Source organism: Phoxinus phoxinus (genome assembly GCF_949152265.1).
Source record: "Phoxinus phoxinus genome assembly, chromosome: 17".
Taxonomy (NCBI): domain Eukaryota; kingdom Metazoa; phylum Chordata; class Actinopteri; order Cypriniformes; family Leuciscidae; genus Phoxinus; species Phoxinus phoxinus.
This window is the reverse complement of record NC_136892.1, coordinates 26,698,548-26,726,184: the sequence shown is the minus strand read 5'-3', so window position 1 is coordinate 26,726,184 and position 27,637 is coordinate 26,698,548. Positions and strand designations below refer to the sequence as shown.

Below are 27,637 nucleotides of genomic sequence, written 5' to 3'. Positions count from 1 at the left end.
CCATCTCATGGTACTGCCTTTGTACTTTTTGTAAAGGTGGTATTGAATCTTGGAAGGAAAAATAAGTTGCGGCTAAATAAGTACATTTGTTTGAGTACTGAAGAACTGCAGAAGAGCTCTTGGTCAAGTTTACCGTGCTTTCTGCATTGCTGGACCTTTACCGTTAGGTTCCCTCTCCACCAAACTAGTTTATTTGCATTTTATTTCATTTGCACAGATGAAGAGGATTATGTGGTTGGTTGATTATAACAAATGCATTTGTCATTTTGTTCTGTCCGTCCTGAAGTTGTGATTAAAAAAAAGAGGCCACAACTGGATGGTGCTCGAGCGGTCACTATGTGAATTGTGATGTCTTTGTGACATCATCACTCCCTTTGTTTCCAAGGCAACACAGCCGGCTGTGACGCAGGTGATTTGATACTCTCTGCGGTCACATAAGCTAATGTTTGCTTGCTGCAGATGATGCTGTGAAATATTGGATGCATCATCATCATCTCTGCCACACGCAGTCACAGACATGCTCACCACTGCAGCATGTACAAGAGCACTCAGATAACATGCATTTGCATAATAAACATACGACTGTATCAGTGTTATAATGGAAAATCTTGTACATGCTGAAGTACATAAGTGAAGTCTTGCATCTGTTCTGCTTCATGCACTGTAAGAAACTGAGTTCAGCTTTTACAGTGGATGCATCATAACTGACCCGTACACTGAGAGTCAACTGCATGTGTGTGTGCATGTCACTCTTGATCTGTGGGAATGTGATGATGGCTGCTCTTGGTGTTGTGCACCAGTGGATCATGCGGCTGTGTGAGCACACCAGAAATTCATACATAAATTAACTAATAATGTATCGGATAATCTTCAGCAGTTGCTCTCGACTGGTCCGATCTGAAGGTTGTAAATGGTAAAAAAAAAAAAAAAAAGCCATTTAATTGTTCATAGTTAGGAGGATAGCCAAATAAATAGATTTAAATTGCTTCAAAAAGCGTTTTTTTTTATGGCTTGTTACAATACACTAATATACAAGTTATTAAGAGTGGTTGTCTTGCTGCCACACCAATTGTTTGGGTCTACTGCATATTATTTTCTTAATATTTGTTTCTTTTTGTAAAATTTTCCTTGTCTCTCAGAAGTTTATATACATAGATACTGTTTGTTGTGTGTGTGTGTGTGTGTGTGTCTGAGATCTGACCGTGCAGATTTATGACTCCTGTCGCCTCTCCTGGTGAGAACTGTTAAGATATTCCCACAGAATGCATAATGAACTCCTTATTTTATTCATAGAGCCGCGGCGGCAAGAATGCACAGAGGGCCGGAAATAGACACTGTGTATATATTAATTTGGTGGTTGATGATTTATTTGTTTTAGAATATATCAGCATCATATTTCATCCTGCTTATCAGAATATCACCTACTACAGTGCTATGAATCTGTACAATATATTATCTTATAGTTAATTTTCCGAATATGCAATATAAGCGTCAATATATATATATGACTTTTATGTATGTTTATTTTTCTGCATGACCCTGATAAGTCATAGCAACGAAGGAAGCTGCTCACTGTTCTTGAAAAAAAGAGGTGGCAAACAGTCATCGCTCATAATGTTTAGCCTATATCAAATATTATGTGTGATTATTACAGTTTGCCACCTTTTATATATATATTGCCACTATTAGTGTGTCTTAGTTCTTGATTTGAACATCACAGATAAATACATACACACATAAATAATGAAAGTGTGTAGCAGCTTCACAGCTCAAGCAATTAACACTGCAGTACCTCTCCTGTCCAGTAGGGGCCAGTGTGTTGATTGAGATTGGGCTGCAGTTGTGCCTCTCTCTCTCTCTCTCTCTCTCTCTCTCTCTCTCTCTCTCTCTCTCTCTCTCTCTCTCTCTCTCTCTCTCTCTCTCTCTCTCTCTCTCTCATATTATATTCTCCTTCTCATTGGCTGTGCAGGTTCTGATTCACCTAATCCCCGCTGGATCTGCTGTACCCAGAGAATGAAAAGAGGTGGATTAGCAAACATGAGGTGACGTTACGAAGCTTTATGAGCAAGAAACCGAGAGGAATGCGAGAAATCTCCCACAGTGTGTTCAGCCCCACCCCCTGACTGTAGTGATTGACAGGTGCTCTGACCTCTCCCGCCTCTCGGTCTCCATTCATCACTCTTTTTCTGATGTTGACAAATGACTCCTCCATCTCCTGTTCCCTCATGACAGCTGTCAGCATCCACATGGGCTTCACCTCATTTGTTCTGCATTGAGTTTACATGTACACCTGCTTTCTTGGGGTTCACAGCAAAGTGACGGACAATAATCTTGGCACTTATCTTGTTAGTGATGAAAATTGGATTGTGATGGTTTCTAAAGCAGGTAGTGAGAGTTGCTTGAAAAGTTAATTTTTTAATGTGCTGAGGTATTTCTTAAACTAGAACAGTTTAGTCATCCAGGTTAGGGGTTTCAAGTGTAAATATATATATAATTTTTTTTTTATATATATATGTATATATATACATACATATACTAAATACTAAAGCAAAATGACTTTTTGTGGATTTATATGAAATTATCATATTTAAAACTATAGCCTATTAAATATAGTAAAAATGTTTTACAGTAGCTATGTTTTATACTGTAAACTATTGCTAATACACTTTATTTTAAATATAATAATACTTCTAAATTAAATATAATATTTCACAAGGGAAGGGTTATGTTTTGTTATATTATAGTATATTATATTCTATTAAATTCAATTATGCAGCCATGTAATTTTTATATCAAATATAAATTGTAAATATTACTATATAATTATATTAATTTTTAGTATTATAATATATTTCAAACCATATCTGATAATGATTAATTATTATTATTTTAAATATATGTAATTTCATATTTATTATTATACATTTTCTGTTCATTTAAATTTAAAAAGAATATGCAATATATAAAATATATATATATTATAAATTCACATGAATGCAATGTCGTATAGCTTATAACTTATAGTATATTAAATTAAATTATATTCTATTATTATCATACAACCATGTGAATTGGTTTATAAATGGTGTTATTTTATTTTATACAATGACAAAATAGTGATTGAAATCTCAATCATCATATTAAATTATGGAAAATAATAAACAATATTCTACGAAAATCCCTGATATTGAACTTACCCGAATTTCTGGCTCAAGTTAACTCTAGCATCTAGATTTGTTTAGTGGCTATTTATCCAGTAACTCCTTGTTTGTATTTTGTGAATTCAAATGGAACTGGATTTCAGTCCAAGTTTAATGTAAACAGAAATGCTCAATCTAAACTAAACAGACTGTGTGTTCATAAATCAGTATTTGATTAACTCAACATTAGCCTGATCCGTTTTTACTTTGTTCCACCCTCTGCTCGATTTTTTTTGTGATTAAGTCAGTTATTATATATATATTATTATTTTTTTCATGAGATCCAGTACGGGAAGGTTGTAAAAAATGTTTTATTTGGGTTTCCTGAATCTCTGATGTGAAACTTTTAGACTAATTAATTCCCAAAGCCACAGCGTGCCTGAATTTCCCAGTGGAGCAAGTGGAGAAAGTTTTAGATCACTAAAAATATTTGCTACATTAAGAGGAACAACATAACAGCTTTTGTTCCCTCTGATATTAAGAGAAGAAATCTTCAATCAATGTACATCAATTATTTTATAATAAATAAAAGATATCGAATAAAAAAAATGTAATTACTTTATTTGTGTTTTGATCTGAGCCAATGCCACTTCCTGTGATGTCATTAGAATCCCTCCGCATTTACATGACGAGTCTGACCTCAGCAAACCGTCAGGCAACGATCACAGTTTGAAGGTGTAGTCACACACTTTATTTCCAGTGCTAGTTCAATTTGCATGTCTTTGACCCACAGCATTATGTTCAGTTTGAGTGTGGAAAAGAGAGGGCCGTGTGGTACGAGTCGAGTGAGGAAAGGTCAGTGAATTACAATGACGTGTAGTTTGAGGCCGTGCCTGTTATTGGCATATAGGCGTCCAGCTCACAGAGGCCGCAAGCCTTGCTGTTTTAAAGGTGAACTTGATTTCTCTCCTGCTGGGTCTAAATAAAAGAGGTGACTAGAGCTAAAGGAGTAAGAGATCTCCCCTTCTCAGTTCTCTCTCACTCGATCACCCTAAATCTAGTTTAAAAATTAAACATTGGCAAATGTTTTGTCTGTCGATGTCTGGTAACAGGTACACATTGCAGCCTAATCTGGGCAAAAACCTTGACTGATTGTCATTATTGTGTGTATGTATGTATACATGTATATGTGTGTTTGTTTATAGTTAATTTTCTGTGGAAATAATTTTATTAATTGATTATTTTTTGCTTTTTTAGATTTATCAACCCCCCCTCCCACCCCCATGACATGAACTAGCCTATATTTATTTTACATTAACATTAAAACTTGAAAAGTGTTTGTAGCATCAATCTAGTATACACTAAATATGCAAATATGACTTAGTTTCCAGACATATTTATGAAATCCCTGTGTGTAATAGTATCTATCGTTGCAGAACTAGAGATTTCAGTTTAGATTTGTGTGCAGTATATGCTTTGGATGGTCAGTGAACATACTGTATGTATCAGTGTGTGCTTGAAGTTAAACCACCCTAAATCTGCTCTGCTGTGGTTCTGGAGTTCCATCCATCATCATATGGCACAGTCATAGACGGTGTGCGAGTTGTGAGGATTTGTTGTCTAGAACTTTTTGGAGTGTGACGGTGCTGTCGGTATGAGGGACAGACTTCTGATCCCTGTGGTCTGATCCAGCACCGCTGATGATCGTCGCTCTTTGCCTTTGCTCTGACCGACTGGAAATTGGACACATCAATCCTGCTCAAACGCATGAGTGTTCCTGTCCCTGACTCTCCATCTGAGATACAGCTTCCTGAAGAGCTCATTTGATCTCCAAATAAAAAAATCCCATTCAAAATTGATTTTATTGAGAACCGTGCCATGGGTTTATGATGGTAAACACTTCTATTGATGACATGCGTCAATTAGATTTCAAACATTAAACATTTCCTGAAAATATAACTCAAAATAATTTTTTTAATGAAGATACACAATATAGAAAATATGCTTCTAATAGGTGAGATCCACATGGAAACAATGGTGAGTCGCTATATGTGATTCTATATATTAATGTTAAATGCGTATTTTATATATTTGTGGCTGATTGAAATGAGTTTCCAATATTCTTAGCTTAGTTTTTGCGCATTCTTGAACATTTGGTTATATGTTAAAAAGTTTGAGGTCAGTAATATTTTTTATATGAAAATAATTGAATTCTATAATATATATTATTTAATAATAATTAATATTTAGTTATAATAAATATTACATGAAATAATAATTAAGCATTACATAATTATATTTAAATAATAATTTCTTGCATAGACATTTATAATGTTACAAATGATTTCTATTTTTAAATTAATGCTGTTAGTTTGAACTTAATATTCATCAAAGGATCCTAAAAAAATTATCATGGTTTCCACAAAAATATTAAGCAGCACAACTGTTACTGTATTCAACCATAGCAGTAGGAAATGAACATATAATAATGAGACTGAAAACCTGCTTTGCAATCGAAAGTAATAAATAAAATTTAAAATATATTTAGAGCAAGAACAGCTATTCTAAATTGTAATTATAATCACAATATTACTGTTTTACTGTATTTTTTTCAAATAATTTCAGCCTTTGTGAGCGGAAGAGGCTTATTAAGAATCGTACTGACCCCAAACCTTTGAATGGTAGTTTGTTTAATCTCCAATAAGCACAACATTGTAGTTGTTTTTAAAGTTTTTAATTTGAATAAAATGTCGTAATGAGTTTTATCACAGCACTTCTTTGGTTCACGTCTGCCATCGACCACCTCGATCTTTGACCTCAGAATGACCCCTCTTTTTGGCCCAAACTAATTCAAGATTCACCCACAACCCTCCGCTTTTAGAAAGTAAAAATGTCTGCTTGATCGCAGTCAGCACTTTCCACAGTTCAGTCTTCTGTCATTGTTCCTGCAGACTGATTGGAAAGGCTTTGAATATTTCTCTCTCAGCACGATGAAATTACCGGACGCAGTGTTCGTGTTCCCCTCCGTGTGATATTTCTTCGTTTGATGTGCGTTCTGCGTCGTCGAGGCAGGTCTCCGCTGCAGATATGCTTCATTCCAAATGGTTTTTCAGTGTCTGTTCTTAAACGTGGCGAGGTGGCTTCCTACAGCTGCTGGTTCTTGCTTTACTGTTTAAGTGTGAGGGCTGAGATTGCTCCTTAATTCCTTCTACTGTCGAGCTTTATTTGAATGTCTGCCATGAAAGCTTTTTTGATTTGAATTTCTTTATTTTCCTTTTGCACATTTTCTCTTTGTTGTACTTTGTGGTTGTGGTTTTTGCTCCACACATCCCCAGTCACCCCGTCTCTCTCTTGCTCTGTCTGTCTATCCCTTTGCCTATTTACAAGTATATTGGATGAACTATGTAATTCTTGTGCTTTATCAAGTCCATCTGCTTGAAAAGTGCTCTGAGTCAGCGTTATATGAGACTGTAAGTGTGTTCTTATTTATAAAGGTTTGTGTGGTGGAGGTGTATAAGTTGTGTGTTAGAGGAACAAAAAAATTGATGGAAAGAAAGAACAGTTTGAACTTATTACAGCCCCAGTGTCTGAGAAACAAACTCTTCACATCAGCTCTGAACGCCCTGAAGCTCTCTCTCTCTCTCTCTCTCTCTCTCTCTCTCTCTCTCTCTCTCTCTCTCTCTCTCTCTCTCTCTCTCTCTCTCTCTCTCTCTCTCTCTCTCTCTCTCTCTCTCTCTCTCTCTCTCTCTCTCTCTCTCTCTCTCTCTCTCTCTCTCTCTCTCTCTCTCTCTCTCAGAGACCATTTAGGGTCTTGTAAGTCAGTAGCAAAAATGTAGCAATGTTTCAGAGGTTAAAGTCTCAGTCTTATACAAATTTAATAGAAGAAAATTACTGGTCATCCAATATTTTATATCTTTACACTTTTCTAATAATATCACCAAGTGGCAATATGTAGTTCCTCGGGAACTGTGTCAACTTGTGGGAAAGTTGAACATGGCGATACATGCAAGTCGATGAGATGAATCAGTGTAACTCCACAACAACTACATGAATGTATCCATAATCCACTAACCATTCAGAGACGTTCAGGTGCAGTCTAAAAGTTGCAACCTCTTCCTGAGTCTCTCTGTAAGGCCGCTTCTGCTTATTTCTGAGATTTTGGATGAATGGGATTCGTTATTTTTTTGTTATTGCCAGAGAATCCGAAGCTCCTGTAAACTAAGGATCGGCGTCTTCTGAACGGGGCGGGGATCAGCAGCTCATTTGCATTTAAAGGGACACACTTAAAAACTGCCCATAATACTTTATTTATAATCATACTTTTATTTCTGTCTTAAAGATTACTTTACCAAAACTAATGGCTTTGTGAAATTGTGCCATTATATGAATCATCTTCTCCAGTGAGATTGTCTCTGTAATGTTCTCTGCGACAGGAAGTGGCTCATAGAGCTGAAAATCTCTTTGGAACATGAAGCAAAGGAATAAAATTTAGATCGAACAAGAGAGAGGATGTGAAGAGAGAAAACAGAGAAAAAAATGCTTATGTGCCTTTACGTACAGTATAATGTAACATGTACCTACCCCCACAATGTACTGGGATTATTTATGAACCTGGTAATATTTACAGTACAAAAGAAATGACATTTTCATCATACTGTATAAGTAAATTTCAACAAATAACCCCTGAATCAGAAGCACAACAACACAGATTTGATTAGAAGAAAATAACAGACTGCAAAACCCAGAGAAACATGAGAATTCACACCTTCCTATTGCTTTATTTTTACGCGTGCATGGCATTGTATTAACGCACCCTATGGAGAGATCATATGTTCCCTACATGGGGTTTCATGAGGGAGTGAGAGAGTGAGAGACAGAAGGAGAAAAACTGGCCTTCATTTTGATGAAAGATTAACAGTTTTTATTTAGAAATAACATTTTGTTTATAACAGTTTTTCTTTCGACATAACTGATTACAATAAGGCCACATACATACATGTGTATATATATATATATATATATATATATATATATATATACACACACACACACAGTATGATGTGTGATAAGTATGATAAAGGAATATTGGCTGCACATTAAGCTCAATTGAAAGCACTTTGTTGATTAGCACAAAAATATTATTTTAACTCATCTCTCCTTTTTTTTCTTAATAAACTAAATTCTGGGTTACAGTTAAATGCTTACCTTTACGCATTAAAATACTCTCAGTTTCAATATGCTTTTGAATCGAATCCTCTGTTTTTTTTTGTTTTTGTTTTTTACAAAAGATTGGAATATCCTAAATCTCGCCATGATCACAGGTTATAAAGTTCGTAGAAAGTAGCCTTCTCATAATATGAAGCTTTATTTGTAATATGAAGACACATTTCTATAGCTCTGATTCATTTTAAATTGTAATTTTGGCTCCTGAACTGGCTCGTAGCACAGCAGAAAATAAATATGCACAGAATGTACAAAGCAAAACTGTACACTGAAATAACCACGACATTTAACAACAACACTGAAATAGGAGCTGTCAGATGTGCGTGGAAGTTGCGTTTGTTAGCACCAGTAGGCTCTCGGCCACAGATCTGTGCTCAACGGCTTTTTTTCCCGAATTATCATTGGCTGATAGAAAAAAAGTGTAAAAAAATAAAAAGAACCGAAGCATTTTATTTAAAATGAAAATAAAATAAAATAAAGACCCCAGCAAGCCACCCTTTAAGCAAAATCATGGAGTTTATAAGACCATTTTTTTTATAGATTTTAGATGCAGAAAACATCCATGTTTGTGCGTCAATGTCTGTATTGTGTGTTTTGGGTGCAAAATGTAGTAAACTTGTCCAAGATGTAGGTTACTCAATATTTGTTATTAGTGACATCATTACTTGATTATGTAAAAGAACTGCTGAATAATTTTTTCTAACTGGTTCATTGAAACGTCAGAAAGAACCTGTTCGCGGAAATGAATCGGACTTCCAATTGCTCTTAGCAAGTGAAAGTCGAATTAAGGATTAGCTCTGCTCTGTAGTGAAAAAGGATTCAAACCTTCGACTCAAAATCCCAAAGGCCTTCTAATCATATTACCAAGGGGCAACATGTATTTTGAAAAAAGCAGAGGGCCTAACACAGACCCTTGCGGCACTCCATAATTTAGTGATGTTAACTTGGATTATTCCCTGTTTAAATAAAGAAAATGGTAATGGTCTAATATGTATCTAAACCACCTTAATGCCTGTCCCTGAATACCGGTGTAATTTTTGTCTATGTAAGAGTTTGTCATGACCTATATCAAACGCAGCACTAAGATCAAGTAAAAGTAGCATTAAGATATAGCCTTGGTCAGAAGCCAGAAGGTAAAAATGGCTATAAAATAATTATTTAAACGGCTTTACAGTTCAAATAATACACAAGGGTTAACAAAAGTGTTGTAAGTTTTTGTTATAAATAATCTTGGATTCTCCAAAAGTGCCATTTTTTTTTTGGCAAGAAAACAAGGTTGATGAGGGATGAGTCGAAATATTTTTTAATTTGTGCTCAACAAATGCTCTTGAACTTGCGCTGAACATACTATAGAACATAACTTAATTTCGATTTTGCAAAAATAAAATCCATGAAATTATTAAACGCATGCTTTAAGTATCCTTGTGGAATTTTGAAAAACACTCCGATTTAATCACAGCTGAAGTAATAAAGTGAATCCTTTGATGTTAGGAGGTGGTTGGAGAGAGAGGTGAAGCTTCGAGCCGCTGGGCTTCCACACTTTCCTCTCTTTCTCTCTCTCTCTCTTACTCTTATTATATAATGCTGACGTTTTTTTGCCAAACCCCATGCTATCATTTTTTCATGCGTCTCTCTGAGGTTAATCCGTAACACGGCCCCGCTGAAACTTCACACCACACTCTGACATGTCTCTAAATTTACCACAGAAAGGCCAGACAGCCCAAAATGCATATTACATCGGTAACCATTATAAATGAGAGAGAGCATGCTTCAGTGTGTGAAAAATACTTTGTGTTGATGTTTGTGAATACCTTCACTTATGTACTCCAGGGCATAGTATACCTTATTAAAATGACTTCATGTGGAGGCTGCAGTGTGTTTCAGTACAACAAGAGGCAGCTAACTTCACTTTTACTTAAACTTTATTTTGTAGAAAATGTGCTTGTGCAAAAGTGTCTGTGATATTCTAGTCTCTAGATATGACTTGGTTTGCTATGGGTTAAGACCAAACACTTGTAATAGTTATTATTTTCCATAATATTAATAATACTGGCATGCATTTGCATTTGGTTAGTAAATGTTTGATGATGTAAAAATGGCACTGAGTCTGAAGCTGTTGGATAACAGTTCAGTCTTTCAAGGAAAGTTACAATCCATACAATTATGAACAAGAATGAATGTAACATGCATCACAAAATGAGAAACTAGGGGGCAAAAATGAAGAAGAATGAACAATTTGAACAGAGATTAGATTTGGTTTTCTTCCTTTCCTCCTGCGTGGGAATGTGTCATCCTCTCTGTACAAGATGCAATTTCTGTCAATGTGTAATGGGATCTCTTCGTTCATTCACTCTCCTTCAGATTTATGATCATTTTTTATTTTTCATGAAAATGGTGTGTGCACAAGCTTTGTCTTGACCAATACAATTAGCTAACCATGATAGTGAATGAAAAATCCATCTGAGCTTATTCAGTGATTCAGTCTGAACTCAAATGAAACGTAACAGCTATATTGTGTTGACAGCATTGAATTGGTTTTATTAAATTAATATTTTATCATCATCATTTACTCCCACGTCATTATTGCATGTCATGAACCACATGACAAGTTTGAATGCTCCAGGAAATGAGATTTGAGAGCTATTCAAGAAGTTGTTTTGGTGCAAAATTATTAAGATTTCTGTCTTTTCCTCACAAAAGATGTCACATTGCTTGAGATTTAATATAGTGCACAAGTTTACTTTAATATTTCTTGTTTTTTTATGTATGAATTAAATAAATTTACATATACACTGTAAAAATAATTTTCATGATTTATCAGAACTTTTTTCTTTTGTCAAATCAACTTAGATTCCCTGTTCAGATAACAATATTTTGAGTTTCTGTTCATTAAAGCTGCAGTCCATAGTTTTTCCTCTTTGTCGCTATCTGTTCGAAATCTGCAATTGCAGTCATTCGCGGAATTATCAACTTTACGTGGGTTGTGCCTCGGCACGGCACAGCGCGGATGAATCCAATGTTTTGAGGAGAATGTGCGGCTGTCAGTCACTGCGCCGGTGTGGATACTGTCATTCGGAATCACAGATTATACTTTTTGGAAGTATGTGTAAATATGTTCTGAACAAGTAAGTAACATCCACTTTTGTTCTGACCAACTATAGAAAAAAAATTACCGTAATTGTAATATATAAAACACCTATACACTATGTTTGTTTTTGTACAATGGAAGTCACACAATTTGCCATCTTTTACTAATTATTCCAAGCTGCCAAAAGATTGTTGAATTCCCATCATTCCCATCAATTTACATACATACGTGTTTATGTAACATATTTTGGCACAAGGTAATAAGCAGAGTTTATGCAAGATTTTACAAAGCTGATTGACTGGTACACAAACTAGTATCTGAAATTTGTGCATCCCTCCAAATGAATGTCTGCGGATGCAAAAGTCCTTCACACAACTTCAGCCCATTTTGTAACTAAACGATGTTTACTAATTAATTCAAAGAAAAAAAATTGTGTCATAAAGGACACATATTTCAAAAGTCTCTGGGAGTGCGCAGTCCTCCTGTCAGCTAACAGCTGGGTTTTGTGTGTTCCCTGTGACTAAATGTCAGTCTTTCTGCACCTCAACCCACAGCTTTATATTATAACCTGCAGCCAGTCCAACACAGCTGCTCACAATAATTACTACATTGATCTGATTGGTCAGGTGAGAGGATCATCCGCCAATCAACTTGGGAAGTACATCTGAACAAAGGCTGTCACATAACTTACATGTCTGATTAAACCAAAATCACTCAAATCAATCTGAAAGTTATGTCTGTCTGTTAGTTGATGTATATCGGTCTATCTTCTTTATATTTTGCTAAAATAATATTTCACATAAAACAAATATTTTGTCATAATTTAGTCACCCCCATGACATCCCAACCATTATTTTTCTTCTTTGCCATCTTTACAAGTTATTATTACAATATTGCCATCTTGTACTTGTTCTTACTCTTTCACCCTCTGATGTGAGTTTGTCTAATCTTGCCATCTTGTACAAAGAAACTCAGATGTCTTCATCTCACACAATTTTTAACACTCTTTTGCGATCTCATATGAAGTTTTAGAATTTTACCCTCTTGTATAAATTTTTCAAATCTTGCCATTTCAGAAAAACATTTTTTATCTTACCATCTCTGACATTTTCTTACAATCACGATCTGATTGTGTATAATATTCACTGCAAAGGCGGCAGCCATCCATCATAAAACAGTAATGGCAGTTATTTTTTTTTACAAGTAACAGAATGCTATTAGAAACCACATAGCATTCTGTTAGAGTCACATAGACTCACATAAACCACATAGTCTTTTGCATTCATGTTTGGTTGCTTGGAGTCAAATAATTAAGTCTACTGAACTGGACTGCTTTAGTTACTCAATAGTCTTTGGTATTGGTGGCCAGCTCACTATATTGGAAATCAATGAGCAGAATTTTCTTAAATGAAGAAGGATATACACAGCCTTTTGCCAGAGGCATCATGGTGATTTACTTTAACACACAAAATCCCATTTGTTATCAGACTTAGATTTGAAACAAACTCAGCAAAGCTGAGAGAATACCTTGCTGAGCAAGTCAAACAGCAGGGCTATAAATACAATAGAAAATGACTCATCCCATCCATCCCAAAGGGAAAACGTAAACTGGAACACCCAAGTGACAAACTACCGGAGTCAGTGCCGGCATGAATCTCAAATATCGGCTTTCACTCGCAGTCATCTTGTTTCTTCGCTTGCAGTTATCATCAACGCATTGATTTGTTTTCGTTCTGAAAAATGTTTGTCAGCTGCGAGTTTGTGATGTTTGGAAGTGTTTTGAATAGAGAAGCCCTGTCTCACCCCGCCTTCAAATGCTGTCGACCAATTAAAAAGAATTCAACCATAACCAGTAATTATTTTTAAACCATAAACCAGTAATAAATGTTTTATTTTATTTATTTATTCCTGTTTTCTAATTTAATTGAAGTTAATTTATTTTCATATAGTTTAAAATGATGTATAGTATAAGTTAATGTTTAATTGATTATAAAGGTAATGATTATTATTGTTATTATCATCATCATCATCAATATTCTTTATTTTCATAGTATAAAGTAATAGATAATTTACAATAAGTTATTGTTTCATAGTTCAAGGATTAACAATAATATACTTATATAATATATAAAATAATAATATTATTATTTTTTATTTAACTTGGTTTAAGTTATTGTTGCATTTAAGCATAAGGATAATCTGAATTCACTTTCAACACTGACTTGAAGTCACATTAATTTGTGATCAGTTGTAAATTTCATTCCTATCAGACAATAATTGTTGAAAAAGGGACAGAATATTTTGATTTCATTAATTGTTATAATGTATTTAATGGGTGTGCTTTGTATATTTAACGAAGTACCGGTATGTTACTGTAAATAATGCAATAGCGCAAATAAAATGAAACATTATTGAAGTAGATGAGGCCTTTCTGGCTGAAGTGCTTTCTCGGTTTTCCATTTATTTATTTCACAAAGCCAAATGTTGCAAATGACCCAATCGGCTCTTTCTCTGGCAGTTTATTTGGGGGTCCTCAGCTGACTCATCCGTTTAACCGACTGCTGTATCAAACCACATGAGGATGATGACGTTGATGGTCGACAGAGCATGTGAAGGCAGGGTCAGTTCCTGAGAACATTACTCATTTCAGTTCCCTGGGAATAAAAAGCATTGCGGATCTTTCTCAGGTCTGGCTTTGAATACATCAGTCCAATGAGAAGTGATGAATTCATGCATTAGTCAGAAAAGTGTCCGTGTTGTCCTCGGCCGAGCTCTCATCTCTAATGTCTTATCTGACCAGGCAGCTGCCTGCTCACAACTATTTGAACAATGAACCTCCTGCAAGGGCTGCATAAATCAGCGCAGCGTCGCATGAATACATGCATGCGAACGAACCTGTGAGCACCTGCAGGTTTACTGTGGAGTGCTGACTCTGAGCCTGGACTTGATCAGAGGGCTGTTGAACGTGCTTGGACTGGAAATGAACGCCCAGGGCTTTGCTGACCAGCGCAGGACGATTTTCCACTCTCTGTTAGAATGCATGCTTTCAGAACTCATTGTGGTTCTTTCTTTTAACTTTCAACCCTATCAAAACCACGTTTGCTGGGATTTCCCACCTGCACTCAGCTGGGCTTTCATAAACTGTTATAGATGGGTGCCATTACTGAACCCAAGAGCCCAAAACGATTGACCCAGATTGCCTCTACTCTCGCAGGTTCACACAAACCATTTGGAGACAAATGAAAGGCCATTGCAATTGGAAATAGATACAATTTTGGGGAAAGATGGGAAAATAAAAAAAAATTCTGATACTTTCCTGTTTCGTAAATGATTGTAACACTTTGGGCCCTATCATAGACTTGGCGCAGTGAGGCGCCAGGCGCGACGCAAGTTACTTTTTTTTTGCTAGTTTCAGCCCGACACAGTTATCATTTTCACGTCCTGCACGTCCTGTTTAAATAGCAAATGCATTTGTGCTGGTATGCGTGCTGGTATGAAAACAAGGTGTGTTCAGGCGCATTGTTGACGCGTTGCTATTTTGAGGCAACTGCACCATTGACCAACTGAAACCTGGTCTAAAGTCAATGGCGCAATATTTTTTTTGTTATTTAAAGGGCACATTAGTAATATGAGCCTATAGGCAGGTCCACAACGCATGTACACTCTGCTTATTACACACACAGGGACGCACAGCAGCACACACAAACATGCAAAATATTACAAATAAAAGGATTACAATGTAAAAGGCAACTGAACCTGCCATGGCGCAAGCGCAACTGGCTTTTAAAGGGAATGGGAGATGAGACTCTGATTGGTTTATTGCATGTTATGCCCAAAAACACACCCATTACTCATTAAGAGAATAGGGACAACCCTTTTAGACCATGCGTTGGGTGCGCCGACCGTTTTTCCAGTCGTTAAATAGCTAAAGTGGATTTGGACACGGCATAAGTGCACTTGCGCCGTGCACTTTAGACCATGCGCTTAGATTGTTCAAATATGGCCCTTTACTTCAAGTCCACTTTTGACATTCTATAAACTATATGTACTGTAACTTTGCAACTACATGTCAACTAGCAGTCATTAGTATAGTAGACTGTCTGCTTAAAATCTGCTAACACTATTTTGATGGTCCTCCAACAGACATTCTACTGACTATAAGTATGTCAACTTATTCCACTAACCCTAACCTAACAGTCTACTAATATGCTAATGAGAGTTAGTTGACATGAAAATGTACTTATTGTTAGCAGAACGTCTAAAGTGGACAATCGGATTACAATGTAACCTAAAAAGATACCTCAGCAATTTAGTTTAGACATTTCTTTGACTTCATGTGATTTACTTACTTTTATTGTAAATTATAAGACAGCAATCTATATAGCGACTAATTTTCAATGAGATTCCAGAAATATTAGCAACCCTTGGCACGGCGACAAGGTGTACACAGTTGATCTTTATGCAAATGAGCAGTGATGCAGTCGGACACTGCAGCCAGCAGCAGAAACTCTGTGACCTCCAGTGATTTAATTGATGTCAGTGTGTGAGCGCACCGTCTCTTAACTCTCTCTTTTAGTATGTATAGTACAACATTGAAGGGCCAAGATTGGGGCACAGTAACAGTAATTGTTTGCCAATCTTCTGAGTAAATGAAATGGCTGTGGATTATGCCGTGCGCATTTATTTCCATAATTAACAGCATCTGTTTGGTCAACATTGTTTTGTGTTTAAAAAGCATTGCCCCGTGGCGAAGGTGAAAACTTAGGTGATTTGTTTCCAATACAGAGGTTCTTCTGTTTCATTGTATAGACATCAAATTTAACAGTTTACTATAGAATCTGTAAAAAAAACATCAGCTGTGTATTTTAAAATGATGCGTTTATGTGTATATTAGTGGCCAAACAAAGACTGTGTTACAGAATGTAGACTCAGACAAGATGATAACGTTAATAGAATAGTTTATTGACAGCAATGAGCAAACAGGAGGAATCAGGATTCAGTTCAATATTTAAGGGGAGACACGCTGGAGAATAAATGCTGGAGATAATAGAAAATAGTCCACTTCGTATGAGTGAGACTGGACGTTCAGAGGAGACGAGGTGTGTGTTTTTATGTGGTCCCGTCGACGAGGGTGCATGAGTAATACTCACTTACATGATTAATATTTCTAAATGCTGCGCAAGCCAGTGCAGAGCATCCTGGCAATTATGCAAGGTATCATATTGCTTCAGAGTGATGTCTGCCATTGGCTGATTAAAATGGCAGATTTTCAGCCATTCCTTAACAAGGATTTCATTGTGATGTAATGGTTCTCTGCGAGAGGAATCCATTTAATAAACACTTCATGTGATTTTGCTGCATTCTGAGCAGCACCGGCTGCAAAAAAAACAGTACAAGCTAATTTACGGGTTTTATGCTCGGCTAATCTTTTTAATCTTCATCAAATGCATTTATTCACCCCCACCCATCCGTTTTTTTTATTATTATTCCAGCCCATGTTAACGTTAGCCTTTAATCCTTGTCAAAACACAAGAGCCAGACTCACCGGCTTCCAGCTCAATCCTCCTGATCTAAACTGTAATCAAACCACTACAGATCATCTCAGCGAATGCATGACGGACGGAAGAGTGTGCCCCATTACATAATACTCTTAGGTCACTAAAAAACCTTTAGCTCATGTTGAATAACACGGTGCATATTTAGTCACAACAGAAATATTATAATAAAGTGTCGTTATAGCTTTTATTCTAAAACATTATAGGTGCATTTAGTCATTTTGTTGCTGCTACATCAGTATGGCAGCCATCTTGGACTAAGCACAAAAGCTGAAGTTTTTGGTTACTAATGCCATTGAATAAATATGCTCTTTGCATTCAGCCATGATTAATTTATTCCCTGTCCAATAATATAGAGTGCAACAGTCGGGTTGCGGATTATTTTTTCTATAGGGAAATTTATTTTTAATGATAACTTGCAGTATAAACCTTTAAGGACAGACTTACTGTGAGCTACAAGGTTGTTGGTCGATGGTATTTGCTTCTGTTGAAGACGTTAGGCCACATTATTTCAACTTAGTTTTACAATAATAATGTTGAACAGTGGAATTTGTGGTGGCAAAACTAAATTACCCATGATGCTGTACAGAAAATTCCACCAATCAGAGAGTCGAAAGAAAAAAGTGTGCCAAAAGATCTTGTTAGCTCCTCGAGTTGGTCTCCCTACGTTCTCAAGAAACTTCATTATTTAAATAAATGTGCATATTTTGCAATACACTTAAAATATATTTATAGGCCTATATAATCAATATTTGGAAATAAATAGTTCCCTCGACAAAATCCCAACAGGATTGTTCCAGTGGCTTTTGGATTATTGCAGAAAATAAGCTCTGTGATCAACAATAGGATTGTTACACATTTCATCCATCATGATAATTTTCACAAATGCACAATTCATTTTGAAACCTAAATACAATCGGTAGAGACTTTAACTTTGAACTTTGAGACTTTGACAGCACCATTAAGCCTCCAGCAACTCTTTCAGTCTTTATTTTAAAAACATTTTCCCTGAAAGTCTGAGTTTGAATAGCTGGCAAGAGCGCAATTATAAACACAATGAGGCTGTGAATGCGACTATAGTGAATAGATGAGTTTTTCTGTTCGACGTGATGACATTTAATTTCCTGACAACCTACAGTATGTAGATCCCATAAGACACATGTTGGCAATAAAGTTAAAAGACGAGTAAAAGCTTTTAAAAAAATCCCAAGATAATGATTTTTTTTGTGTGTCATAGAATAAATCATGAAAATATGTTGAGCTTATGTTAACCACAGACCTTATTTCAGACATTTAATCAGAAACCCATTTTTAAAAAACCCATCGACTTCAGGAGGATGGAAGTGGAAGTGCTAAAATGGTAACATGTTACATCATCGATGCAGTTAAGTTGGTCATGTGATCTCAATATGGCGGACCCCTTATTGTCTCTTTACTTTTCAATTCCTATACTTGCATTATACAGAAACAAAACTGTTTTGAATTTGGATATACAGCTTTAAATGTGATTAAAAAAATTTTTGGGACCTTTGTAGCCATTTTAGCCCATTTTTTATGGTTATATATATATATATTTAAGCAGAAGGATTGCAGATGTTGGCATGTCATTGAGGTTGGCTTGGCACAGACCTGGAAACCCTGAACGTGTATTTAATAGTGCAGTTAAGGTCACACTGAACAAGCAGTTCCTTTAGCTGTGTACTAATGCCAACTAAATCCAGACAGATGCTGCAGCTGAAGTCCTCAACACGCAACACACAGCCCATTACTTAGTCACCATTTAATTCAAACCTACAGGTCCTTAATTGCTATAATTATTATGCACAAGCATCTAATTGTTATTTAATTTGTAGGGTTCCTCCTATGTCTTTTTCATTACATTTAAATTTCAAAATAAGAAACGGAATTTAGCAGAGAAGGACTTGTTCCTGCTGTCTGGCTGAGCTTGTAAATGAACACTTGCTGTATTTGTTCAATATGCAATTGTCAGTGCCGTCAGCAAGAATTATTCAAGAAATGTGTTTTATGGGGTCACATTGTAAAATAGAAAACAAATATTTAATGCTTTTATATTTTAACTCTATTTTGCATTTTTTTGTTATATAATCAATATTTGATGTCTCATAACCCATTTAGTCGCCTAATTTGTCAATGTGAACATTTTTGAGACATTGCCTTGAATACTCATGGGTTGAGATATTTTAATATTTTGAATTTCTATACTATAATTTAAAAGTCATATTGTGTACAATAAGCTGCATATTGTGTACGAAATGCCCTTATCTGAGTGTATAAAGCTTTAAATTTGACTTTTTTTTAGATTAGGCCCCTGGGGGATTGACTTGCGGTCTTGAGCAGATGTGTAATCCTCTGTATAGCCCAGACACAGGAGGGAAATTAATAATCAACATCATCATATTCAACAAAAAAATAAATAAAACCGCCAGCTGTGGGGAAGTTCTGTTAGGAAGCAACCAAATTATAGGATCACCGATGTGGTCAAAGAAACCAAAACAAACCCCACGAAGCCCATGTGCTTATAAAGCTATAATCTCAGGGCACTTAAACCTCTGGATTATGCAGCTGGCGTTCAATGTCACGAAAGTGACCTATGGAATGGACAGCAATTGAGCATTAACTAATGACATTTAGATTTTAGATAGAGATATTGTGATTTGTCTCCATCATTGGTTTGTCGTTTTATTTTATAATATTATTAATATAATGGGGGGGGGGGGGTGTCTCCCTTCAGTCTGTCCGCCGCAGGACCCCCTCAAGCACGGGCCACCGCCACCCTAAGGACCGCCCTGACAAATAGTATTCAAGCATGGTGTTCTTTAATGTGCCATGGACTACCATGAATATTAATGTCAGTCATTTGTGCTATGCTAATGCCACACCATCTTTGTTCACGGTTCCCAGTTTATTTATTGTTTGTTTGTTTGTAAAGGCGTTTACGTTTAATGTCAGTGTGGTGCATTTATGTCAAGATTGTAAAAAAAAAAAAAAGTCCCCAGGGGAAAATATATATTATAGTGATTTGCTAGAGTTTTACTTTTGATTTGTTGTGTTTTGAGGCGCGAAAGTGGCTTGATATTTCATGTACTGAAAAAGATGAGCCACAGATCCTGGTGTATATTTCCCCCCCGTGTGAAAAAATGCTTCTACGAAACTCGTTGTTTTCCTGAGCATCCATCACTGCCACGAGCAGGAGTCGTGCTGTTATGCAGGCTTTCTAGTTGCATTTGGCTCTGAATGGACTGGAAAATAAATCAATAGCGGGCAAAATGGCCCAGCCAGCCCTGAGGGTATTCGGCACAGTTAGCACTGCACCTCCACGCTGGTCCGCTCAGTCGGCTGCTGTTATGAACTGTCATGTTCTGCTCTGCAGCTGCACATGATGCCGCATACATATACATACAGCCGTATTGAATGCTAAGAATTATTGCTTTTGGCATATCCGCATGGCAGAGTCATTAAGTATATACATGTCAGAAATGGCTAAAATCAAGTGGAAAGGTGCAGACTTGGCAGATGGTACAGAAAACACTGCAAGGGAAAAGAAAATGAGCTTCTTATGCACAACTTTTTGAAGGTATAACTGCTCACCCGGAAATGCTAATTTAGTCATTTATGTGGAACACAAAAGGCGCATTTTTAGTAATTGGCCACTCTTTTTAATATAATGAAAGTGCGGGGCAATGAAGCTATTTAAATAGAAATTTAAATAAATAAATTCCACTTTTACTATTTCGCTTTATTCCATTTTTTTCTGAAGCTTTGTGTAGAAAACAGACAGCAGTTTAGATATTTACTTCAAGTCTTGATGCGGTGCACCGGTGTGCTTTTAGGCTTGAGTTTATACAACATGCTCTGATTGCCACACAATTTTGATACAAACATAATTACTGAGAACGAGGAGATAATGGCTACAACTGATTAAAATAAGTCCCCGAACTCCGTGAATCAGAGGAAACGGGGTGTGTTTTGACTGAAAGATGCCAGTAATATATTTGCGTGTATTTTAGGCTGCAAGCTAGCATGACTCGCAAACAGAGACACGGTGTTCTCCTACCTCCAGGTGACTGGTATATTTTCCCTGATTACTCTTTCTTTAAATATCTACCTCCCGCCTGCCTCACTGGAACATCCTAATCCAACCTCTTTTACATTAGTCGAGGTGATTTCAATAGCCTGACAAGCTTTTTAATGTTAGACTCCTTTATTTTTGGTGGTTGCTATTTTTACACATTAATGCGAGACAGGAAAATAGCTTTGGGATGAATGGGATCGGGTCTTTGTGTCAGCATCTGTAAGAGTTTGTTCAGGAAGGCAGATGGCATAATAATTAAGTGAAAGTGGATACTTTAATGAAAATATAATGTGACTTTTTCATCTAGGAATCCCAACATTAGAAGTAAATATGACGGACAAATGTAAGTGTTTTAAAATATTATTCTTGTTTATATGAACCAGACAGTCAATCATGTATCCCTAAAAACTCATCTTTGATCACCGAAATGACATATTTTAAAGTTTTTTCCTTGAAAAAAACTTCTTCATGCCTTAAAATAGCTTGAATGTAACTCTACACCCTTGCCTCATTTAGTATACGTGGTTCTATGAATATGTAAATTAGCCCCACCTCCACACACTCACACCATCTCAGAGATCCACTCGCTGACGTGATTGGCTACAAGGTAGTTTGTGACGTCAGAAACACCAGCGATTTCAAACCGCGTTTTTGAGACGGTCTTTGGTTCACTGCAGTTTTAAGGAGAAAATACTCAGCAATGGTGTTGACTTATGACATTTTACATGGTTTGTCTTAAAGCATATTAAAATCACCACATAGACATTTAAACAACATTAAAACTATTTTTCACCACTAAGGGACTTCCATTTTATCATTTTGCAAACATTATGGGATTGTTACTTTGAACATTCTTCTGAAACAAGAAGTAACATTTAAAAAACGTTAAACGGATGTCCAATTAAACAATTTCAGGAAAGAGGGTCCATGAACAATGTACAATTAACATTTTTGTGCTCAAGTTTTGAGAACATTGATAACTTTAAACAAACTTTCTATTTATGTTACTGAAAGAACATTTGTTTGAGAGAACTTAACCAGAAAGTTAGCCAAAGATTTGAGAACATTCCCTGTTAGCTGTAACCGCCACCGGCCTATTACTGTCACCTTTCAAACTGCAGTAAATGTGACTGGGTTAAACGGGCAGAAATGCTCAATTTAAGGGAGTAAGTCCTTCTTCTTATAATGTTAGAGCTTCCTGTGAGGTGAACCAGGTCAATCAGTAAAGGTGACACGAACACTATCCACTAGAGAAGAGACATTGATTATCACACTTGTAATATAATCGAAGAATCTCTCCAAACCGTTACACCTTTAGTTAACCTTGCAGCACGTTACCCAGTTATCATGTGAATAAAAGATGTGTTTACTCTACAAAGATGAAAACGCTCTCCGCTCTTTGAAGCTAATTGGAATCTCATTAGAGCGTTAAAGTGTTTTTTCTCCTGTCTTTTTTTAAGCACATAAGGTAAAAGGTTGAATCTTTTTCTCATATACACTAGTCAAATGTTTGAACACACTTGACTAAATGTATATTTCTCATGGTCTTAGAAACCTTTTGATCTATAGGATTCTGCTTGTATGTATTTATGTACTGTATACATGTGTCATGATTCTGTGGTGTCTTCTGTTTCGTTTTCAAAGACTTTTAGTTTGTTGTTTGTTTGCTGTTTTTCCCCGGTGTCATAAGCTGCTTTCCAATTCAGAGTCTGCTCCCTTCGAATGCCTACCCCAGAATTCAATGCGCACTGGAGATGACGGGATTTATTTTTAGAGAAATTGCTGGATTACACTTTTAAATGTAAGTATTGGGTTACTTACTCAAATATCTAATGATAAAAATAAAATAAAAAGCAGTTCAAAAGTTGACTTATAACTTACTAAAATGTAAGGTTGCGAACTCTGTTTTGTTTTCAGACAGTTGAATATAACTTTCAATAAAATGCAGGGATGTGTCTGAAATCGCCCCCTATACCCTAAAATAGGGAACTATTTGAGGGGACAGCCATTTGTAGTGTGTCCGAAACCATAGTGGACGTTATCGAGTGCACTCATTCAATCCCACAATGCACTGCAATAACGAGTGTACAACACATGTACCCTCAACCATATATTTATATACATATCTATGTGCTCGATGGCTAGAGTAGTGCACTGTGACGGTCGTGGCGCGTTAATTCCCGCATCTGACCTGAAGATGGCGTCCGCAGCTGATTCATCCATTCATTTTTCAAAACCGCTGGTCCAATGTGGGTTCAATCATACAGTATAAATTCCTTTTTATTTGATTATTAAGGTTTATACATGCTAGTTTCCAATGTAGGGAAAAGTGAATGAGGGTATAGAGCATCACAGTCCCGCCCACAGCCCGAGAGAGCTTTGGTGCCGGAAGTAAATTTCCCATTCATTTCTCCCATTGACTTTTGGAAAAATCCGTATCTAAAGAGTTTTAGAGCATGTCTGAAGATAACCAGCTATGGCTGAACTCATAAGCATACAACATATCATTTCGAGTGAAAAAACTAAGAGAAATTCCATAAAAAGGCAAAGGTACAAGACTGTGTACATATTTTCATTTCCGAGCGAAGGAACTACTCATCCCATAAACCACCGCGCCTCACTGAAGTCGACTGAAGCCACAACCGCGAAAGAGCCTTACCAAATAAATCAATAATTTGACACAAAATATTAATTTAAAAATGAATTTATTGATTTAAAAACGATTTATATGGCTTCCGCTAAAGAAAACAGTCCGTTCCGTCTCTACGGTTAGAATCCTGCTTCCATGGCAACGCTCTGTTTTTTCACGGACCTTCGCGGGGTTTACACGACTTCCACCAATCAGATGCATCACTGTGGGATTGTGGGATTGTTCAGGATTGTGGGTAATGAAGTACTTATCGAAGACATCGCGAATAAAAGGCATTTATGTCAAAACAAGGTTAGTGCCCCATGAACTTTTGCCGTTTATATGAGCATATACAATCGCTTAGTACAGCCGTAGCTGGTTTTAAGTCTACCATGTATGGTTACGTTTTTATGGCTTATACCCCAACTGTCAATGGAGAAATTGTATTGAATTCTTACTTCCGGCACCGGCTGTGGGCGGGACTGTGATGCTCTATAGGGGGCGATTTCAAACCCAGACCAGTACAAACGTTACTGCCGTTACATAGTTGCTAGGCGACATGAACAATCCTCTAGTCTAGACAGTCCCATTTGACAATGCTCGGTTCGCTCTATGCAGACTTCGAAGGCATCAGCCTCTGAATTGGGACAGACATAGTTACTCATTGTTTCATTATTTATTTACACCTGTTCCTCATTTGATCGTGTTTGTGTGTGTGTGTGTGTGTGTGTGTGTGTGTGTGTGTGTGTGTGTGTGTGTGTGTGTGTGTGTGTGTGTGTGTGTGTGTGTGTGTGTGTGTGTGTGTGTGTGTGTGTGTGTGTGTGTGTGTGTGTGTGTGTGTGTGTGTGTGTGTGTGTGTGTGTGTGTGTGTGTGTGTGTGAATTTCTTAGCATTTATTTCTGTTTTGTACTTTATATGATTGTGTCTCTGTATGCAGTTTTATGCTGAGTGGAAATTTACTGGCTGGCTCTGATAAGAAATAAGTTACAAGTTCTGCGAACACAGCTGCACATCCTTGAAACTATATTTTCCAGAGCTTGACGGCTACTGTAGGAACAAAAGTGAAACTTTGAACATTTTGAGTACTTTTCCATTCCTAATATGGTAATGTATGGGCGTATAACACCCGGCACTTGGCGAGGTTGCCCTTCACTGCAGAAAACTCAGATGTCTGTATGTGAATGGCCTTCTTGCGAGAATAAAACTTAAAGACACAGTTTGGCTTTACCAAAAAATCACCACAAATAACCGAATATTTCCACAACATACATTATGCCAGAAAGATGGTAATATTCAAAATCCTTGTCCTTGTGGGGAAATTTTTTTTGGTCCCCATGAGGAAAACAGCTTATAAATCATAAATCATACTAAGTGGTGTTTTGAAAATCATAAAATCAGAAAGTTTTCTGTGATGGGTAGGTTTAGGGGTATAGGGTTCAGGTTAGGGGATAGAATATACAGTTTGTACAATATTCAATTCAATTCAAATTTATTTGTATAGCGCTTTTCACAATACATATTGTTTCAAAGCAGCTTTACAGAAAATGCACAATATAAAAATCATTGTCTATGACAAGTCCCCATAAAACATGAAAACCCGACATGTGTGCGTTTGTGTGTATGTTTGTCTGTGTGTGAATGATGACTTTACAGTATTTGCCATTTATTCCAAAAATTGGACAATTTCAAAATGATAAAGATAATAATAAAATATAATATAAAATGTTTCTAAACTTCTGACTCAAAAACAATCTCTTTGTACCTCGATACATATACAATTGTCTTGTTTCTCATTAGCATGTGGATGATGAGTCACTTCACTAGAAAAACCCTGAGGGAATCACAAACAAACCTCTCGTTTCTTCTGTGCTCTTTGCCCTGAGACTTGCTCTTGGCTGGAGGCGCTGAGAGTCTCACAGTGCTAATCTTGATTGACTTATCTCCATCCACAGACTTCATTATCAGACGGAGATCAGGGGACCAGGGCTCTCTCCACGTGACCTGCGAAGAAGCCATTGAACCTGATGCCTCTACCGCCCGAAGAGCTGCATTTTACTGCTCGCGTCAGTAAATCAAATAACTGCTGAGTTGGTTTTACCTCAGTAGGTTGTTTATATTCTTGATTCCAACACGCTCGTAGATGCTCCCCGTTTTCTTGCATTCAGGTTGTCATAGCTGAGAATGTGTTTGTTTTTCAGGTATAACCTAAAAAAAAAAGGACAATCAAAATAAAGTGTTACCTGATTTTATTTCTAGTTAAAAATATTATTTACTCAAATCAACATCAACATTTGAATGATTCAACCTGATGACAAAAAGTCATTTAGTCAGTTTTTATAGGGAAGTTCAGGTAGAAATAGCTTCTTTTGCAGCCATTACTCCTAAATTGCTCCCAAACGGCCCATTTTCACTTTATAAACTGTATGCAGTGTGCTTTTATGCTTTTTATGACTTTGGCAGACACTTTTCTCCACAGCAACTTCTAGTTCATTTAAAGTATAACATAATACTACTACTAATATAAATTTACAGAGTCTAAATGAATAGAAATGTTTAGAATTGTATTAAAATCTTGGGTCACTCTTTAGAATGGGGAACACATATTCACTATTAACTATGACTTTTGCCTCAATAAATTCCTCATTTATTTCTTATTAATAGTAAGGTAGCTGTTAAGTTTAGGTATAAGGGATCTAGAACATGGTCATGCAGAATACGGCATCAATGTGTTTTATAAGTAATAAACAGCCAATATGCTAACATGCATGCTAATAAGCAACTAGTTAATTGGTCCCCAAACTAAAGTGACCAAATCTTTTATTAATTTTTCATATTTTTTTACATCAATATATGAATAAATGTGTAGTTTGAAAGGAGCATGTTACACAAGAATGCTATTATACAGTATATTCACAAAATCATTTTGACCCTCAACTTGTGCTCTATTTCTTATGAATTTCACAACCATTATTGTTTCTCTGTTTTCACAGATCCCGTCTAAAGAGCTTCAATCTTTCCTCGGAGCAGTTTTGCTAGAAATGTGTTTTCACTCCTAATAGTGCACGCACAGTTGTCATTCTTTTGGAGAACAGCTTTGAGTTGCATATCAAATCTTTAAATCTCAGAAGACAGACCAGATTTCTTGGGCTTTATTGTGCAACTTTGAAGTGCCGTTGGTCAGAACTTTTAATAACAGAAGATGTTTGCTCCATGGTCTCCAAGAGTCTACAATGACTCCGCAGAGAATTGTGAGATAAATTCAAAATTCGGTGAAGTGAGAAAAAGGATGAGATGGAGGAGGAACACCACACTGCGCTCTGGGGATAGACATGTTCTTTTGTTTACAGGAAATCCGTTTTTGCGATAATGGTACTAAAAATCACAGGCCTGTAAAATTGTTAAGGACTCCATTTCGAGATCAGGAAACAGATCCATGTGTGGAGTAACCTTGTGTCACATTTTCGAGTGAGAGAGGAGGTTGAGCTTTCAAATACTCACTGCAGCAAACATAGCAGAAAATGACAATCAATAAATAATGGCTAATGCAAGAATTTTCCATGAAAAGATTTAACTTAGGAAATTAAAAATGTTAAATGTCTTTAATTAAATTAATATTTTTTTTAAATAATATATTAAAGAGCCACAGTACTGAATGCTGCTGAATAGATCATATACACTGACTCAGTTTATTACACCTTTTCAACGGCTCATTATATCTCATACGCCAATCACATGGAAGCAACTCAACTCAATGCATGCAGACATGGTCCTGACGATCTGCTGAAGTTCAAACTGAGCATCAGAATGGGAAAGAAAGTTGATTTAAGAGATTTTGAATGTGGCATGGTTGTTGGAGCCAGGCAGGCTGGTCTTTCAGAGTATAGTATTTCAATATGAACTGTATTTGAG

The 27,637-nt window shown here is 36.4% G+C and overlaps 1 long non-coding RNA gene across 1 annotated transcript; it reads left to right on the top strand.

The window, feature by feature from the left end:
- Positions 1-3,855: 3,855 nt before the first annotated feature.
- On the top strand, positions 3,856-27,393 carry LOC306984622. The gene is made up of 3 exons (XR_013794572.1): positions 3,856-3,995; positions 25,681-25,791; positions 26,719-27,393. It is a non-coding gene; the product is annotated as an uncharacterized lncRNA (long non-coding RNA).
- The last annotated feature ends 244 nt before the right edge of the window (positions 27,394-27,637 follow it).